Raw genomic sequence first — 21,022 nt, forward strand, 5'->3', positions numbered from 1 at the left:
TAAGCCAGCTTCAACTTGCTGATTGAATAAAACAGTTTTTATTTTTGAACAATTTGCCCACATTAGAAAATGCAGTTGATCCACATTCACATATATTTACCATCTTTCAATTGGTTTACTCCATAATTCATCAAAATTGCAACATTTTATTCATTAGAAAAATGAAGTTTTTTTCCCAGCTGAATTTTTAGTATAAGTAAAAGAATCATCTACAATATGAGGATGGGTTTTATTTTATGTGTATTTGGAATATGATAATTTCTAAACATTTTTACTTAAAGAGCTAGCAAAGGACACTAAAGAGATGCCATATGTTTACTGAAACTGGAAATGGGCTCTTTTCAGACATGTGAAGCTGGAATAAGAGTTATTTAAAAATTTGCTCTACAGTTCCACATAACACAAACACACCACCGACTACACAAGTGAGTAAATGTTCCCTATTCATCAGGAAAATAATTTTGAGGTTCAGAAACATTATAAAGCGGAGTCCTAAAACATTCATTTTTCTTTTGGATGATTCCTAAATATTAATTACCATGCACATTGAAAAACCTAGATTTGATATACATATATATTATAAAGTGTATATGTATATATATATCAAAAGAGATACCGTAAGAGTTTCTTTTCACTTTCAATATACATACTGGGAAAAGGAATAGAAATGGGTTCAGTTGTCAGTCTCAAAGCAACTGAAAAAAAAAAAAACAAAAAAACACGAATAAACATTTCTCCCTTCCTAAATAGTGAAAATGAGAAAAATAAACCAGTTTTAATGTTAAAATGGCGGACTGTGCTTTAGCAAGAAAAATTTAATTTTTATTATTGTTAGGAAGCTTTGCTTTGTGTTTTTCTCCCTTTTACAATCCTATCCCACCAAGTTTCGTGTGTTGTCCTGTGGCTGATAAAAAAGGAACACAGTGCGTTAAAGACAGGTGCCTCTGCGTTTATGGACACACGTTAACACTTCTTTGCCACAGTGGGGCCTGGACAAGCATCGTCCAACCGGCAGAAGGGAAGTAATGAGGACTGTGGCAAAGCCGGGTTCATCCCGACACTGCGACATTAAGAACAGATTACACAAACGCTTGCCACTGGCAATTCATCCTGAAAATTGCTTTGCTTTATTTTGTTTTGTTTACGTTTTTATCTTGCTGGAATTTACAAGTACTAGACACGTCAGTGAATTTTGAAATCTCTGATCTCATTAAAAGATGTTTTGAAATATGAGTGATAGAATAGACATTTTCAATTCTGAAGATGCTGATGCCACAGTACTTGGCACTTGCCTCCAATATAAGTATATATATATATATAAATATATATATATATATATATATATATATATATATACACACACACACACACACACACACACACTTATGGTTATGTATACACGTGCATATATACGTGTGCATTATATATGCATACACACAAATTTAATTGTGTATCTCAGTAATATATGGAACTATATCTTTTAAACATTAAAGAGGAAGTCAGGCTCACAATTGCCATGAGTAATTTGAGGCAAGGGTATTTTGCAATATTTCATATACCAAATAATACCTAATTAATATGTATAGAGAGATGGAGTTTCATATATATTTTCATTTTTATGATTAGAGAAGTAATACATGACATGCTGGAAATTTTAGAAAATTCAAAAAAGTATGAGTAAAAATTTAAATTGCCAATAATCCAAAAACAAGGCAAAAGACACCATTTTCTATATTTTAGTATCTTATCTTAGAGTCTATTTTGAAACTACACCTAGTAATTTTGCAAATTTGAGATACTATAGTACACAGTTTCATCTCCTGATTTTTAACTTAGTTTTTATCGTCATAGGTATTTAAATACATTTAAAAACACTTTGCTTTGAATATTATGGAATGAATATTTTAACTCTGATTTTCCTGTGTCTGATAATTTTCTTTGGCTACATTCTTAAAGTGAATTTCTCAGGTTTTTAGGGACAAGAAATGGTTTTTAGGCCTCTAGGTGTACTGTCAAATTTCCCCTGAGAAAAAAGCAGCAGGAGAGAGAAATCTCCCAGAGGGCGTGGCCGTTTCATGTGTAAAAATGATGACTTGGTTGTAGTTCACAGCTATTGGCTACTAGTGAAGTGACTACTGATCTACATGGTGTTGCCATTGCTTTATTTATTTATTTGTTTGTTGGTTGGTTGGGTTCTTTAGTGCATGTGAAATGGAAAGATTTCTATCCAAATCAATAGGACCCTGTATTATATTAGGGTATTGACCTCAGTGAATATGACATTCTTTTCCTTTTCCTTTCATATTTAAAAAGAGTTCTCCCCCATTCAAGAAAATTATTCAGTTGCTTTCTTTTAGATTTGGGGAGGTTTGTGTACTGACTATAGATGGATTGGAGGGATGATATTTGTATTGCCTTTCTGTATCATAGATCACATTTTTTTTCAGATGGTCAATGGGATATTTTTGCCAAAAAAAAAAAAATCAAATTTTCTCTTTTAAAACTTTACCATAATCGTGTTTGTTTATGAAGTTGTCTTGAAATTTTAAAAAGTGCATTCAATTATTTAATGTATTAATAGCTTTTACTTTTTAACCCATAATGTGAAATTACTATTGCAGATAACACAAATGAATATAAAATTGATATTTTAATAGCTTATATGTAAAGTATGAAATGTAATAATGTCTAAATTGTTCTTTTTCTTAGGAAAAACATTCTTAAAAATATATATCTTAAGCTCTGCTTAACTTTCCTTTCCCAAGGGACTGTTTTCCTGCTGGTGTTTTGGGCAGAGAACACAGGCACCAGCTAACGTAAGTCCCTGGTGGCTCCATGCTTGACTGGCACGCCGTCTACACAACACTGTGGTAGAATCTGCTCATTTTCCTTTGGGCAACTCTAAACTGGCCACGTACAAACCAGTGACAGCAAAGTTGAGCTCACGTTACATGCATGTTTTCTGTTTGCTGAACTAGTAACATGCACTTAATTCCCTGTTGCAAAGAATATAGAATCTCTATTAAGAATTAACCTTGCACCCTGACTGGTTTGGCTCAGTGGATAGAGCTTTGGCCTGGGGACTGAAAGGTCCCAGGTTTGATTCAGGTAGAGGGCATGTACCTTGGTTGCAGGCTCGATCCCCAGTAGGGGGTGTGCAGGAGGCAGCTGATCCATGTTTCTCTCTCATCGATGTTTCTAACTCTCTATCCCTCTCCTTTCCTCGCTGTAAAAGTCAATAAAAAAATATATTTTTAAAAAAAGAATTAACCTTGCCCTAGCCAATTTGGCTCAGTGGATAGACCTTCAGCCTGTGGATTGAAGGGTCCCTGGTTCGATTCCGGTCAAGGGCACATGCCCGGGTTGCAGGCTCAATCCCCAGTAGGGGGCATGCAGGAGGCAGCCAATCAATGATTCTCTCTTATCAGTGATGTTTCTATCTCTCTCTCTCCCCCTTCCTCTCTGAAATCAATAAATATATTTTTTTAAAGAAATGAACCTTGCGAAAACGTAACTGCTGGGCGCAGGTGCTCATGCTTCTCAGTTGGGCCACTCTGAGCTTGGGGACCTCTCTCCTCCGAGCCCCGGGTGCTGACGCCTCACCAGGCCCCTCTTTCCTTACACCGGGCGTCATCTCAGCCCTCACTCAGGCTTCTAGTTTCCTTTGCTGAAAGATTTAGATGGACTTGCTTCACCCCTCAGGGCTCTCCCAGACAAAATGGCTCTTGGTATCAAGCGTCTTCTATCTATTTTCATCATTCGAATATAGATAACCCTCCCTGGTTAATGTGCCTGAGTCACTGTCCAGTCTTGTGCAGACATTATAGTGACAAAAGCACTAAACATTTGAAGCTTTTGCAGGATTTTACTGAGGAAGGTAAGGTTCATTGAAAAAACAATTGCCTGCCTTATCTTAAAAGATAAAATCTAAAAAGATAAAAAAAGACACTTAGGAAATTTGAGTGGCCTATTCGGGGAACTTGGGATGTGAATAAAATAATTTACCTGGGAAATCAAAGAATCCTCATTCATAGAATATTCAGGGGCTAGCTATGCGGTTGACAGCAGGAGGCTTTTAAAAACCCCAGAAAAGAAACATCTTCATGGAAAATCAAAAATGTAAACTTGTGCTGTCCCTTCTTCCAGATACAATCCCAGATTAAACTCTTTCCTGGCTTCCTCCTCCACTGTGACCTGGCCCACCCCCACTCCCACCCCAACCCCCTCCCCTTGTTTCACTCCTCCTCCTCCTTCTGCCCCTTCCCTCTTTTCCCACACACCAGTGCCCCTTAAACTGTCTTCTAAGGGGGATTGGGAGGATACCAGCCTGGCTGGCTTTAAGGTTTTAAGCTTCAGTCAAGATTAGATTTGCACTATCTAGTTAAAGACTTCCCTGGCCCTCACACATAAAGATAAAATTCTCAGCAGGATTTAGTCCTGCCCTCGGGACATTTAGTGCAGGAGTGTCTTCTTGGACCTGGAGAGCGTTAAAACTCGGCTGGGAACGTGAGAGGGCACTGATGTCTAAAGGGATACCCGATATATGAACGGAAACTTGGCTAAGGAAGACCATGAATAGAGCGCAACAACGGAACGCCATCTGTTCCAAGCAATTCCTGAGCTCTTTCCTCTAAAATTTGGTCAAAAACCCAGACCTGCACACAAGTCAATAAACACCTCCCGGATGACAGAGCCCAGCTCACTCCCGCTGCCAGGAGCTGTGGTTCCGCTCGGGGAGAGGATGTGACCATGTCCGAGTCACCTCTGCTGTGGATGGTCTTAAACCAGGTGTCAGATTCGGTAAGAAATAGAGAGAAGATGGCATCTATGAGACTTCCCGTCTCTGATCTATAAGACCTCGCTGAGCATTTTGAAGATACTTTATCTCAAAAAAGTGTAAACCGGCCTAATAACTCTGCAAATTTAACAGTCAGGTAAACCTAAGAATAGGGATCTTTCCAGGACTCCGCTTACAAAACAAAAAATAAAACCAATTAGCAACAGCCACACACCCACATACCTTCAATATAGGAGGCAAGGGCCATTGAAAAAATAATTGCCCGCCTTATCTTCAAAGATAAAATCTCAGAAGACAAAGAACAAACTTTGTCTGACCTGATGATGCCTCCTGTTTGACCAAAATGACCTGTAAGGAAATAGGGGGAGATTCTCACAAGAAAACAGGAAGAGAATAGTGCGTTTCTAGGTGACGCGGGGTGACCCTGTACGAAGCCTTAGATGGGGGTTGGAACACAGACGGCGGTTATTTCGGGGCGTCCTTAATGATTTCAGCGCTTTGAAAGCAACAAGGTTCTTATCTGGAGGTAGGACTACAATTAAACCTGGCAGCCGCACCCAACCCCGCTGACGGGCTTGCTTCTCCCAGAGGAATTGGTTCTAGTTGAGTGAAGCAAAAACGGAAAAGCAGATTCACCCAGCAACAGGCCGCGCCTCAGCAGATTATCATGCTAACCAAGCTGCTTGGAACCTTGTACCCAACAGATTCAAAAAGCAAATCCCAAACTCAACCCTAATTGATGTCACCAGGTCTTGATTCAATGACAGTCCTAGACGTCTAATTCTGGAGGTGGGGAGACAGGCGGCGTGAAAATTAGATTTTGTTCCGCTCCGTGTTTGCTGTGGCACCTTGATGGCCTGCTCAGAGGGACTGAGAGAGAGGCTCTCAGAAATGCTGTGTATCAGAAACCACTGTGGATGGAAAACATAACCGCCCTAAACGGGCTTTGTTGGTAAACCTTCAAGGACTGTGGCCAAAATGCTGATGGGTTCTTTAAATTGTTCCAGCATACAGTTCTAAGAAAATTTAAAAGTGGGGTAAGAGTGTCGGCTGAGCCGAAACCGGTTTGGCTCAGTGGATAGAGCATCGGCCTGCAGACTGAAAGGTCCCAGGTTCAATTCCGGTCAAGGGCATGTACCTGGGTTGTGGGCACATCCCCAGTAGGGAGTGTGCAGGAGGCAGCTGATCGATGTTTCCCTCTCATCGATGTTTCTAACTCTCTATCTCTCTCCCTTCCTCTCTGAAAAACATCAATAAAATATATTAAAAAAAAAGAGTGTTAGCTGAAATGTTAGCTCTGTTTGATATCTGCAAATAACATGTATTCTAGGCCCTGCCCACGTTGTTATAAACATGCCCTTAATAGAGCCTGCTTGTTTCTGGTTGGCTGGAAGGGTTTTCATGCTCCCCCTTTCTTTTTTCCAGGTTCTCTTAACCATAAAACAATTGCTCTGACAGAAGCAAAGAGAAGCTAGACTTGACATTTCCCGTGTGGGGGAGACTCTGTGTATGTCCAATGATTATCACTGGAACGGTAAATAAGGAACTCTGTAACCCGGACGCTTCACTGCGTCTACCATCTCCAGTCCTGTTAGGGCAGAAGGTCTCCTCCCATTCCCTGCACATCCCCTTTTCAACCACACTCCATAACACCCGGGCCTGCGTGCCACACTCTTTCCTTGTTCTTCCTGTGCCTTTAGCTGCTGTTTCCTGTGCCTCGATGCCTTGCTTTCAATGGTCCCACCCTCCCTCCTCTCTGCCCCATCTCTGTCCTCTCCTCCCAGACTCACCTTGGTACAAGTCACCTCCGTTCCCTTGTCGCTCCCACAGCCCTAAAACCAGCGGGTGAGAGACAAGGCTAGAGATGCGGCCGTGATTTAGGGGCTATGAATACTTACCGCTGGTTTCAGTGAAATTTAAGGTTGCAGAGAGCCCTGCTGGGTCACCCAAGCCGTTTCTCTTCCCCATCAAAGACTGTATCTTCGCAGCTAACTAACATAAATATGTAAATAAATTATCCACTTCAAAGGCCTGTGCATTTTGTGCAGCACTTCCAGGAGCCCTTCGTGACGTGCCATGAATCTGTTTGTTAAACTATTGTTTCAGTGCCATAAATTTCCCATCCCGAGATGTAAACCGATTTCCTTCTTTTTAATTCATGGAGAAGCCTGAGATGGGCACCGTATATTTTTAACTTGAGCATTTAAATAGCTTCCAAGTCCTTGCCTCCGAGTTGAATAATTCCAGCTCTTTTAACCTTTTCTTGTAGGTCTTCGTTTACAACCAATTCATTATCTTTGTGGCTGTCCCCTGAGCTCTCTCTGAGTTTTCACGTTCCTTCTACGACGGGAGCCTTCCACAGGCTGTGGGGTTCCAGGAAGGGTCTGGCCCAGGGCTGGGCAAACTTTTTGACTCGAGGGCCACAATGGGTTCTTACACTGGACCAGAGGGCCGGAACAAAAGCATGGATGGAGTGTTTGTGTGAACTAATATAAATTCAAAGTAAACATCATTACATAAAAGGGTACAGTCTATTTTTTTTTTAGTTTTATTCATTTCAAATGGGCCGGATCCGGCCCGCGGGCCGTAGTTTGCCCACGGCTGGTCTGGCCAGTGGGCCTTCGTCAGGAAGATGCCCTCACTCGTCCTACGTGCCATGTCCCTCCCTCCCACACAGCATGCACCTTGCGTCCCAAACATGATGCGCCCACTGCTGATCGGCTGCCCTCGGTCTCCTCTTCATACCCTGATGGTTTCCCAGGGCTCCCACAATAATCAACCCTTCTTCCTCCCCCTTCACCCCCGCCCTCTTCAGCTGTTCCAGGTTACCGTGGTCTTGATGAAGCTGCGATCTGTTTGTATCTGGCTGTCTTTCCAGTTTACTCGTATTGAGCTAGACATCTGACTTGCAGAGTTGCCCCTTGGAAGTTGGCGATAATGACTCTTTAACTGGGATAATAGACTGATAAAGAATAAAAACAAAAATGAAATCATTGTGCCAGATATTTCATATAAATGACCTCATGCAATTGTCATACCAATAGCAGTAGTAGTTCTAATGAAACATGCCCTTATGTAGTGATCATATTCATTCATGTACCTTTGCAATGCTCTGTGAATTACTAGTTTTTGTCACCTGGTTATGTGATGGGGAACGAAGGTACTGAGATTTAAATAACTTTACCACTGCCCTGCACAAAACTTCTGGAAGTCTGATAATGTTCAACTTAAGCATGATTCAACCATGATTCATGACTCACCCCAGAGTCTCTAATCCTGTGCAATTATTTACACATGCAGAGAACCAAAAGCTACTTAGCAGTGAGGTTTTGAGGATAAAAGATGCCCTGTATTCTTTATAATCTCAAAGTTCCAGTGATGGGAAAATTAGACTCAGATCTCTAGTTGTCCTTAAAAAAAAAAAAAAAAAAAAAAGCAAAACAAAACAACTTAAGAGAGATAAGTGAGGGGAGAACCAGCAGACTGCACACTTCTGTCTGCAGAAGGAATTAGGGAGCAGCCGGAGGAAGCTCTGCTCCAGCCCTATTGACAGAAGGAAGCAAAAGTGATGCCCGACTCTGATAAGATAAGCCTCGCTTACAAGGATGAGCTGATAGCAGGACAGCCTGGACATTCCCTGAGCTTCTGGGGTGTTTGCTAGGCTAAGCAGCTGCATTAAGGTTGCACTAAAATAAGCATTGCACACAGTTTGCTGGTCAATTAGTAGGCACTTCCTTTTTGTTCTTCAAGGGTATTTCTGTTCAGGTTAACACACAGATGGTGGCAATTATTGTTTGACTGGATCTTTTAAAAGTTATGCTGCATATAAAAATGTAAGAGATAGCACAATCATACAATCTCTGTAATGCTAATGGGGAACCCTAGAAGTTTATGTGAATGTTGGAAGTTAGCTACCAAGCCAGACCCGAATTTCCCTTGTTGCACAGCAGAAAATTCAAGCTCAGACTTTCAGGATGAAATAATAAGCCTTTAAATTGAGTTCAGTTCAGAGAGCACTTACTGAACAGCTATTCAATGAGACAGTGTTTAAATCTGGCCTTATTCAGAGGCAGAAAGTATTAAAAATTCTTCTTTAATTCTACCAACTCAGAGTTTGATGGCAGGAACCACCAGGGAATGGGAGGCTGCTCTTTTGTTCTGCTGATAAATACAAATTAACTGAGCGCCTGACTTCAGAAGGTTCGTATTTGCTACTGGGAAGTGCCCATCTGCCGGGGTCCAACCCCAGCAGGTCCAGGGGTCCCCAAAGGTGTGGACGGAGTCGGCGAAGAAGGAAGGACACGGAGACAGTGTTCAGTTGATCAGCAGCCTAGCCAGGATCTCCAGCCAGGATCTCCAGCCACGTTCTGGTCTGGATCTCCAGAGAGGTTCTGCTTAGGATCTCCAGCCAGGTTCTGTGTCCATGTTGTCTTGCTAGGTTCTCCAGCCAGGTTCTCCAGGTTCGCCAGCCAGGTTCTGTAGCCAAGTTCCCTCGCTAGGTTCTCCAGCCAGGTTCTGTCCAGGTTCTCCAGCCAGGTTCAGTCACCAGGTTCTAGTCAGGTTCTTTTGCCAATTTCTGTAGTCAGGTTCAGTCCAGGATCTTTTGCCATGTTCTCTCCAGCGAAGTTCTTCTGTCTGTAGGTTCTGTCTTCTTCGTTCTGTCTTCTTCGTTCTGTGTTCTGAGTTCTGTGTTCTAAGTTCTGTGTTCTAAGTTCTGTGTCTTGCTGTCTTACTACATCTGTATTTATACCAGTTGATTCAATCCTACCAATCTCTATTACAAAGGTTAGGGCGTTTCTTATCTCCATTCCAGGGAGTAAAGATTATGTAGCTTAAGCATGATTGTTCGTAGTTAAAGTGATTAATTACTCACCTGGCACTAGTTAAGAGGTTTTATTCCCTCCCTAAATCCAGGGGAAAATCCCTACCTGGGGAAACAACCTTTCTCAGAGACCTTGGTTAAAACACATAGTGCCAAGAAGGTGAGCAACATATTAAGAACAGTATGCCATATAAGCCAGGTCCATTGAAACAGCAAGGATGGACCGGCTCCCGACAAATTCCCCCTTTTTTATTTTTTTAAAAGCAGGCATTAAAAAGAAAAACCCCAAATGCTCTCTTGTATCCATTTTAAGAGTAGGATTGGCGCTTTCCGCTATTACCTGAGTCCTGATCTATCACCCCAGGGAGAGCTTGCCAATCCTGCACTTTCCCGGGGTGGAAAGGCTGCAGTGGGGTTAAGGATAAGGCTCCTTGGGCCTACCTCCTCCCATGCCTTTACATTTACCTTTCATTCCTCAGAAAAGCATGGACATATTTCTTGTATAAAACGTTCTGTCTGACTGGGAGTAACCTTAATTCCTCTGCTAGCAAGCATATATGTTAAAAGATCAATACAGAGTCTTTTTTCTTTAGACTCAGTATGGCACGTCTTCTTAATGTAAAGATCAATACAGAGTCTTCTTTCTTTGGACTCAGTATGGCACATCTTCTCAATCTAAGAATCAATACAGTCTTCTTTCTTTGGACTCAGTATGGCACATCTTCTCAATCTAAGTTCTGTACTATCCACCTTCTTACCCTATTTATCCTCTATAGGGGGGTCTGTAGCACCCTGGTGGAGTCCTATCCGTCCCGAGTGTGGGGGTTTTCAATGGGGGGGGGAGGGGGCTTACCTATGGGAATCCTGTTCCAAGGGTTCCCAAAGGTGTGGACGGAGTCGGCGAAGACTATCCACCCTCTTCCTCTGGTGGAGTCCGATCCGTCCCGATTGTGGGGCAAAGACTATCCACCCTCTTCCTACGGTGGAGTCCTATCCGTCCCGAGTGCGGGGCGCTTACCTAGGGGTCCCTGTTCGGGCGCCATATTCTGGGGTCCAACCCCAGCAGGTCCAGGGGTCCCCAAAGGTGTGGACGGAGTCGGCGAAGAAGGAAGGACACGGAGACAGCGTTCAGTTGATCAGCAGCCTAGCCAGGATCTCCAGCCAGGATCTCCAGCCAAGTTCTGGTCTGGATCTCCAGCGAAGTTCTGCTTAGGATCTCCAGCCAGGTTCTGTATCCATGTTGTCTTGCTAGGTTCTCCAGCCAGGTTCTGTAGCCAAGTTCCCTCGCTAGGTTCTCCAGCCAGGTTCTGTCCAGGTTCTCCAGCCAGGTTCAGTCACCAGGTTCTAGTCAGGTTCTTTTGCCAATTTCTGTAGTCAGGTTCAGTCCAGGATCTTTTGCCATGTTCTCTCCAGCGGAGTTCTTCTGTCTGTAGGTTCTGTCTTCTTCGTTCTGTCTTCTTCGTTCTGTGTTCTGAGTTCTGTGTTCTAAGTTCTGTGTTCTAAGTTCTGTGTCTTGCTGTCTTACTACATCTGTATTTATACCAGTTGATTCAATCCTACCAATCTCTATTACAAAGGTTAGGGCGTTTCTTATCTCCATTCCAGGGAGTAAAGATTATGTAGCTTAAGCATGATTGTGCGTAGTTAAAGTGATTAATTACTCACCTGGCACTAGTTAAGAGGTTTTATTCCCCCCCTAAATCCAGGGGAAAATCCCTACCTGGGGAAACAACCTTTCTCAGAGACCTTGGTTAAAACACATAGTGCCAAGAAGGTGAGCAAACATATTAAGAACAGTATGCCATATAAGCCAGGTCCATTGAAACAGCAAGGATGGACCAGCTCCCGACACCCATCCAGTGTTTTCAAATTATTGTAATATCTTCAGGCCTTATCTTCCAATAGTAGCTATCATGACACTGATTTTGTCAACAAGTTCCCTTAGCACTGAACTTTTCATCTCTTTCCTCCATCTTGGGAATTTAAATGTTATTAGCAATTTCCCACAACCTCATTGACCAAGTACAGGTTATGGTGTTGATTTTTAAACACAGTTTCTAAAATGGAAATTCTGTTTTCAAGCCAGTCCATGCATTTTGAACAGTCGAGAAGTTTGATCTAATCCCAATTCTTACATTTACAAAATCTAAAACATGCTGAGAATATTGCTCTCTTATTAGTACTACTTTTTTTTTCAGTCCTAGGAGTTTTCTTCTAGACATAAACATTTGGAAAAAATAATAATTACATTTTCATGACAACGGACTCCTACGATACCCTCTTCTCTCCTTTCAACCCTGTATCATAGCCTGTACCCACTCAATCGGTAGACATCGTGTGATGAGTGGAGCTGTATGCAGGGCTCAGCTAGAGGGTTGCTTTGTAGAGTGGGACTAATTCCAGGTGGTGGCACGTGGTCTCTGTTGTGAAGCTTGGTCTTGACGCCGGGTGGGATGGGTATTTGATTGAGTAAAACCCAGTCCCTTCCATCTCTCTTTCCAAATCTGGAGCTTATCAACCTTCATTCTAGATCCATCTTTACTAAACCCACAGCTGGTTCTTACTTCATAGCATTTATGATAGACGTTACCTACAAGGTAATAATCTTGTTTGTTACAATCAAAAGCAAGGGTATCTAAAACTGTTCTGTTGATCTCTTATTCTAAACAAATCTCTCCCTTCTTGCTTCAATACACGGTGACTAGACTCAGTTAATTTATCTCATACTTTTGATTCGTTGTTTAAGAAAAGCGATACATATTTAAAGCTAATTTATATTTGTTGGAATTTTAATGCAAGGCAGAATTAAAAAATTTTAATTTTTTAATGTAAGAGAGAATAATTAAGTTGTGCCTCATGGTTTTGTAGTCATATTGATAGTGTTTTACCTGAATGCTTTGAGGAGATGGAAAGAACTATCCTATTTCTTATTTTCAACTTTTGAAAAAATAACAAATAATTCTGGTCGCTCCAAATTCTGAGGGGAAACATTGCTACCATTACATCATTGGTAATAAAAGGAATGAACGTCTAAATAGTGACATAATGGTTGTTTCCAATGAAATCTTAAAATATTTAAACATGATGATACTCAAGACTGGTGATAAAAATGAGCAATGAAATTGGCACAGCCTGTTCTTAGGAAAGCTTTGTATGTATCGGAATCCTTAATAATGTCTTTGCCCATTAGTGTGGGACATACCCTCCTCTTCTCTCTTGATTCTGGCTTTGCTTTCAGAAAAATGATATCCGTATGTCTTGTTAATCATTTAATCTGGTGATTTTCAAACTTTTTCATCTCATGGCACACATAAACTCATTACTAAAATCTGGCAGCACAAGAAAAATAGGACCATTTTGATTCATTCACACTGGATGGTTATTGTTGCCTTGGCTGGTGTCATTTTTTAATTTGAGAATCTAAGGGAAAAGAGGTCAGTGCCCCTGACTAAATAGCCGGGTGTCGCATGTTTAAAAATTCTGGCACACAGGTTGAAAATTGATGATTTAATCCATTTGTGCATAAGAACAGCTTGGAAATTACGTAGCAAGTGTTTTGAATGAAAACAGTAACTGCAGTAATAATGTTTAATCCTATCTAATAAAAGAGAAACATGGCAATTAGCGTACGACTGCTACCCTTCCCATTGGCTAATCAGGGAGATATGCAAATTAACTGCCAGCCAAGATGGCGGCCGGCAGCCAGGCAGCTTAAAGTGAACATGAGGCTTGCTTGCTTCAGTGACGGAGGACTCCAACGTTCCCCGCCTGCTGCTGCAGGCCTCTGAGCTGCAACTCTAAGCAATTATGTTACAAATATAGAAGCTAAACAAAACCCCAGAAACCTGCTTTAGTCGCCAGGCTTCAGCCAGCAGGATCGCAACATTGTTTCAAATACAGAAGGTAAACAAAGGCCAGAAACCTGCTTTCAGCAGCGGAGGCCTAAGAGCTGGAGCCAAGCCTCAAAGCTAAAGCTGGCCCAGAATAAAAAAAAAGGAGTGGTTGGGAGCTTCAGTCACCTGCCAGCCTGAAAACAGCCCTCAGCCCCTCATCCAGACTGGCCAGGCACCCCAGTGGGGACCCCCACCCTGAAGGGTGTGTGACCAGCTGCAAACAGCCATCATCCCCTCAGCCAGGCTGGCCAGGCACCCCAGTGGGGACCCCCACCCTGATCCAGGCGGCGCCCCAACCCCCACCCCATGGGCCCTGCTCTATGTGTGATGGGGTAGAGCCATAACCTCCCCATCGGCCCTGCCCTGAGTGTGACAGTGGCGGCGCCCCAACCCCCTGATTGGCCCTGCTCTATGGGTGATAGAGGGTGGCGCCCCAACCCCCTGATCCGCCCTGCTCTGTGTGTGACAGGGGGCGGCGCCCCACTCCCCAATCAGCCCTGCTCTGAGCCCGACCAGGGGCTGCACCTAGAGATTGGGCCTGCCCTCTGCCAGCAGGTCGTTATCTCCCGAGGGGTCCCAGACTGCGAGAGGGCACAGGCCGGGCTGAGGGACCCCCCTCCCCCCCAAGTGCACAAATTTTTGTGCACCGGGCCTCTCGTATATTATAATAAAAATGTGGTTACAGATGTGTTAGTCTTACACTTAAAGATGTCAAAGAACAAAAGGCAAGGCCTTAACAATTAGAAAATATCCTTTACAGCTAATACAAAGTAGAAAAGGTGAGCTAAAACTTAGACAACATGGGATGATAAGAGAGAAACTATAATTCTGCTTTTTTCAATCCAACCCATAGAGCTCTCTGTCTCTTGCTCATCATATTTATATTGTGTGTGGAATTGTAAACTACATGGATAATTCCACTCAGGATTATTAGCAGGGAGGAAAATTTGTCTCAGGATCAAACTATAGAAAATGAATTTTTTGTTCTCCAACCAAAAATCCCTCCATAATTTTAAAACAAAGGCCATATGACTTCTGTGTTATATTCTGCTCCTTGGAAATTAATATGCTCTAACAGTGAAGAATACTATCCTTTGGCAACTGTTCAGGACCATTGAATTCTTCCCTTTAAAATTTCTAAATCAGGGGGACGTTTCAAGATGTCACTGTGGACAGTTCCACAGATTACCTAGTTTCAAGGCCCTGGTCAAATGCTTTATTTTTGGAAATCCAGGTAATTTCTGTCCTAGATCACCAAATGTTTGACCCGTCATAAAAAAGATACTGATGTTGCTGCTTGAGGATTGAGAGTTCCTACAAGAAAGCTTTGTATTAAAGAAATATGACTTTTATAGCTAACAACTGCATAGTTATTAATTACTATTTTTTCATTGTAGAAAATGAATTTCAGTTTAGATTAACGTGTAAGTGCTAGTATTTACCTATTCTACTACAATGGCATTTGGTTTGTGCAGAGTAGTAACCTATTCAACAAGGAAAGTCTCTCTGTGATCAACAGACTTTGCAAACATCCACACATATTCCTGCTTAACACAGTAATTATCTTCTCCCGACACATCCAAGTTTCTAGAGTTTGGTTGAAACACAGAGAAGAGGACTTTTCCCCTGTTTTAATAGATATTACGTGACATTTTAGCTTTCATGCCGGAAAATAAAGGCAGTCTGTAGCATGGCCAGAACTGCCTTTTCTTCTCTCTCACAGAGGCCGAGGTGTCCCGGAGGCCCGAGGCAGATCGTGCAGAACTGTGTTTACTGTATTCTCTGCAAAAGCAGCCAGAAGCTTCAGGCTTATCAGGGCTGCCGGTCTAACAGATTGCAGACTCGAATTTCCCCTTCCAGGCAATGCTGGGTTTCACTATTGTTCGCCATGACAAAGGGTTTCATGAACCCTACAGCTTGGATGTCTGTCTTGTTTTCCTTAGTACAACCCTCTAGGCCACCAATCAGCACTTGCAGCTTCTGGAAATTGCTCAAAACGTTCCTACAAAAGCTGCACCTTAAAATCCCCTGTCTTGCTTGGGACTCTTTTCCTTGGGGGGAGGGGGGGATGTATATGCGTAGTTTCCAGTTGTGTGGAAGACAACCAGCAATTAAACATGGTCTGTAGATGAGGCAACTGAAAGCGAGGTTGCCTAGATTCGGTGAAAGCACATCTGTTCACCACACATCAGGCTGCAAGCTTGAAAGGAGAGGAGGAGGGAACTGTCTTAGATCTTGGCGAGGCACAAACCTAGCTGTGTAGACCCATCTTTCTTTCCTTTTTATTTTCCTTTCTCAGTCGCAGTTTCCTGACAGTGTGATTCTGTATGGTTCCAGGGGGCAGCACGGTGGTTAGACAATCAGATACTCTTCATGGTGTTGTCCTAGATCAGCAGTTCTCAACCTGTGGGTCGCGGCCCCTTTGGCGGTCGAACTACCCTTTCATAGGGGTCGCTTAAGACCATCCTGCATATCAGATATTTACATGATGATTCATAATAGTAGCAACATTACAGTTATGAAGTAGCAAAGAAAATAATTTTATGGTTGGGTCACAACATGAGGAACTGTGTTTAAAGGGCCAGAAGGTTGAGAACCACTGCCTGAGATGTTTCCAGTACCCACCCGGCACGTATGTAGTTATCATGATATTATTGACTATATTCTCTAGGCTTTATATTGTCATGACTACTTTGTACCTACCAATTTGTACCTCATTTAAAAAATGTTATTGATTTCAGAGAGACAGACAGAATGAGAGAGAGATAGAAACATCAATGAAGAGAGAGAATCATCCATTGGCTGCCTCCTGCACACCCCCAACTGGGAGCCCACAAACTGGACATGTGCCCTGACTGGGAATCAAACAGTGACCTCTTGGTTTATGGGTCGATGCTCAACCACTGAGCCACACCAGCTGGGCCTAATCTGTACTTCTTAATCCCTTTACCTCTTTCACCCAGTCCTCCAGTGCCCCTCCCTTCACACAACCACCAGTCTGTTTTCTGTTTCTATGAGTCTGTTTCAATGTTATTTGTTCGCTTATTTTGTTCTTCATATTCCACATATAAGTGAAATCAGATGGTATTTCTCTTTCTCTGATGGACTTATAGAACTGATAAGGGGTTAATATCCATAATTTATAAAGAACTCATACTACTCAACGCCAAGAAAACAAACAATCCAATTTAAAAGGAAATAGACACTTCTGCAAAGAAGATAGACAAATGGCCAATCTATATATATATAAAACCCTAATATGCAAATAGACCGAACAGCAGAACAACCGAACAACCAGTTGCGATGACGTGCACTGACCACCAGGGGGTGTGAGTGGAACATAGCAGGCATTGGCCAGGGCGGGATGGTGGAGCAGGTGAGCAGGGATGCCAGACCAAGGCAGGGCGCTGGTCACTGTCATCAGGGCGAGCCTTTGGTGGTTACTGAAAATTCTTTGCTCCCGCGTGCTATGGTCCTGCCTGGCGCTCACACCTGCTGCCGGACCCCGGTGCTGGTCCCAATTGCTTGGCGCCATCCATGGGTGTGAACGGTGGCTGCACCCTGATCATCCCTGAGGACTTTTCTACCTCCCCCTGCTCCTGAGGGGCAATCAGGGCAGCAGCTGCTGCTTACACCTGCTGACAGCGCCAATTGCTCTGTGATGTCAGCAGGTGTGAGCGGTGGCAGCAGGGCTGCCGGCAGAGAGGGAACTGGGGGCTGTGGTGGGAGGGGCTGGGGAGGGGCACTGGAGATGGGCTGAGACCCGCCCTGTGCTCACCATAGCCTTGTGGCCACAGTTCCTTTCAAGGTGCACTAGGCCCCTAGTGTATATATATATAAAAAGATGCTGAACATCACTAATTGTCAGAGAAATGCAAGTTAAAACCACAATGAGGTATCATCTCACTTCTGTCAGAACGGTTATCATCAATAAATCAACAAACGACAAGTGCTGGTCGGGATATGGAAAAAAGGGAACCCTAGTGCAGTATTGGGAATACAGATTGGTATAGCCACCATAGAAAAGGGTGTGCAGGGTCCTCAAAAAATTAAAAATGGAACTGCCTTATGACCCAGAATCCTTAAGACTGGTGTCCTTATAAGACAAGGAAATTGGAGGCAGATATGACAGACCATGTGAGGACACAGGAGAAGACAGCCATCTATAAGCTGAAGAGAAGGATCTAGAGCAGAACTAACCCTGCCAACACCCTGAGTTGGAGCTTCTAGCTTCCAGAATTCAGACAGGATTTAATCTGCCCAGTTTGTGGCACTTTTCGACAGCAGCCCCAGCTAAATAATACAGCCAGTTCTCACCCGTAGAAAGGGAATAGTAACCCACGCCACTGTGTTCAGGGGGAATGAAACGAAAAATACGCACACAGCTCAGAAATATGAGGGGTTTGCCTCCTCTCCAGCCTTCCCATGTGCATTTGTTGGTATGTTTTTAGAAAGTGTGCAGAAAACGAACAATGCACTGTGATTTCCTGAGGTCCATGTGTTTAGGAAACTTTAAGTTCAAAATCACCTGGTTAAAGCCCCCCCCCCCCCCCCCATGTTACAGACCAAGAATCGTGGCCAAACCCTTCAGTAATAAGCTTATAATTCCCAAAATGTCAATTATGAGAAGTTTAAGTTGATAAGTTAGTATCACTGTTGAAACATTCAATAGGGAACTTTTTTAGTTCCTTCTGCAGTTCCATTTGTGTGATCTGTTTGGAGGAAACCCCTCAGTCGGCTCCCACACTAGAGAGAAAGGCAGTGTGAGCACATGTCTTCCACTGGCCACACTGTCACCCCGGGCAGTGGTGCCTTAGAGACGAGATGGAGCCAGAAGCAAGCGATGGAAGCAAGTGGCCCTCGTCCTGACCTCCCAGGTGCCCCTTGGCCCCAGTCGTGTCCATTCCTGCAATTCAGATTTCCTTTGCAGATGCAACGAAGACAGCCTCCTCCAAGCATATAAGATGGGAGTGGTCTCCTTTCTGTTTGCATTCAAAGTATGGGACAGACTTCCCGGGCTTTCAGAATGGCCAAGGAGCAGAAACACGGTTCAGAGAGAGACGGACACTGAGAATGAAAAGCAGACCATTTGCTCTCCGTGGCCTTTGCCCACTCACCCTCCTTTCTTTTGTTGTGGGAAAGCCCAACGTAATCCCTTTTATAGGGGATTCTGGGTTTGCAGAGGACTTTCAGATGCTATTGCGAGTCAGAGGTTAAAAGAAATCTTAAATCACTCGCCACACATGTCTAGGTTTCTGCGGTTGAACAAATGCACAAGTGTTTACACGCGCCTCCAGGTCTGAGTGCTCATATGGCCGGTACCTCCTGGCTCCTCCTGGAGAAAGACCATTTTCCCTATACCTTCCTCATATACGTGGAGCATTATGCTACGCTGCATTTTCCATATTTTGAGGAAAGTTAATAAGAGTGAAAATCTAGGTGAGCATTTTTCTCATCAGACTGAAAGTATTTTAATAATTTGTTTCATGCGTTTTAGAAATGGAATGATATTAGTTTAATATTTAGTAGAAACATTTTGTGTATGTGGCTATTGCTACTAAAATATAATTTAATAGGAAGTCCATGTGTGAAAATATTTTCAAAATAAATAAAAGCAAATGTTTTTAGTGAAAAGATGCAGGTCCCTGTAAAGAATGAAAGGCATGAGTTTTATTCTTTGTAACCTTTGGTGTATCTACCATTACATTTGAAATTGTTGAAACAGTTCATTGCTTTAGAACTGACTTCCAAGCTAGGATATTCCCTCCCACCTTCTGCCAGGTGTCACTCACATGCCACCTCCTTCGGGGAGCCTTCCCTGACCACCCCTCCCCCCCCCACTCCACCACGAGACTGTGCTGTTACAGATCACCTGAGTGAAATATTGTTCACCCAGCACAGATGATTTCAGACAGATATGACACCAGAAGATGGCTGACATGATGCATCTGAATCTGCACTACTTAAAAACCTTTATGTTTTAAACATCCCTTCCGGAAATTTAACCCACATTCTATAATACATTTTATGTGACCAAAATCTGTCTTTTCAAACTGAAGTCAGCAAAGAGAGAATCTCTGTGCTCGAACATAGAGATCCAACATTTACTCAACTAAATCCCACTGCTAACACTTAAGCATAGTTAAGTCTTTATAAGAAAACAAAGAATCTCAATAAAATCTTTAATCCGATTTAACAAATTTTTAAAAACTGCTAAACATGTGGGTTTACCCATATTTTATATTGAGTTTGAAAAAAGTGTGCTTCGCAAATTCTGCTTTATTACTTACAGTTAGAACCATTCTGAAGACATTTAAAACATAATGCTAAAATCTAAGGAGAGCACATTGGTAGAGAGACTTCTCGATTATGGATAGAACATACGTCTAAAGATTTGGATAAAAATGACCCCCCATTACATGCCTTACATGATGGCTGGATTTCTGTTCAAATCAGTGATCAGCGTTAACTGAAAGCATTACCAGCAGCTCGAGGCCCGGGAGACAGCAGAGTCCATATGGATCTGTTGTGTCATAAAACTAACTGTCACAACATCCCCTGTTTTAATGAATCAGTTTGTCTATGCACATACGTGACACAAAGGGCAGTTGATGTGAAGATAGCGAACGTTCTTTTCAAGTTCATCTTGTCTCTGCGGGGCCGAGGCCCACGGCTGCTTAGCAATGGAAAGTTGTTTCTAGACTCCGCTTTCAGAAAAGACCTCTGATTTAAGATTAAAAGAGAGGACCGGTCAATTGAAAAAAAAAAATTACATGTCTATTTTACCTTTAAAAACCCCACACAGGCTACATGTGTGAGATTTTTGAAAGCTGTTGGGAGTGACCATTTTCTGAGTCCGGTTTCTCGTCATGTGAGACGAGGCTGTGAGCACCCAGGACACACTGCAAAACGACAGCGATGGTTCTGGTTCCGCTCAAGCCCCTGCTTCCTCGGGCGGCGGCTTGTGCGCAGTGGGTTCCGGTGACTCAGGAAGAGGCGGCAGGCGGCAGGTTTGCGCGGGGACTCTGCGCCACCGGCTCCAGAAGGCGTTTGCGGACACGCGTGCGTGGGTGCGGATGCCCCACGGCTCTGGCTGCGAGGCCAGCAGGACAGGCGCCCGGCCTGTGCGCCACCCCCGCTCCCGCCCGGCCCGGCCCTGGGCGGCTGGTCCTTTGCTGCCCAAGATCCGAGGAGCTCCCTGCGCGCCCGGGGCCGGGAAGGCGGGTCCGGCTCCGCGTGTTCGGCTCCGCGTGTTCGGCGCCCTGCCGCCGTGTTTCTCCCGGACATTCAGGAGTCTGCCCTGCCCTGCCCTGCCCTGCCCTGCCCTGCCCTGCCCTGCCCTGGCCCGGCCGGCGTGGCTCGGTTGGTTGGTGGGAGCGTCGTCCAGGGCACCAGCCGTGGCGGTTCCCGTCAGGGCACAGACCCACGTTGCGGGCTTGATTCCCGGGCGCCGGGGAGCTTGCAGGAGGCCACAGGCAGGTGTCTCTCTCTCTGAAAATTAAAGGGGAA

The sequence above is a fragment of the Myotis myotis genome, unplaced genomic scaffold (assembly GCF_014108235.1).
Source record: "Myotis myotis isolate mMyoMyo1 unplaced genomic scaffold, mMyoMyo1.p scaffold_m19_p_5, whole genome shotgun sequence".
Classification (NCBI taxonomy): Eukaryota; Metazoa; Chordata; class Mammalia; order Chiroptera; family Vespertilionidae; genus Myotis; species Myotis myotis.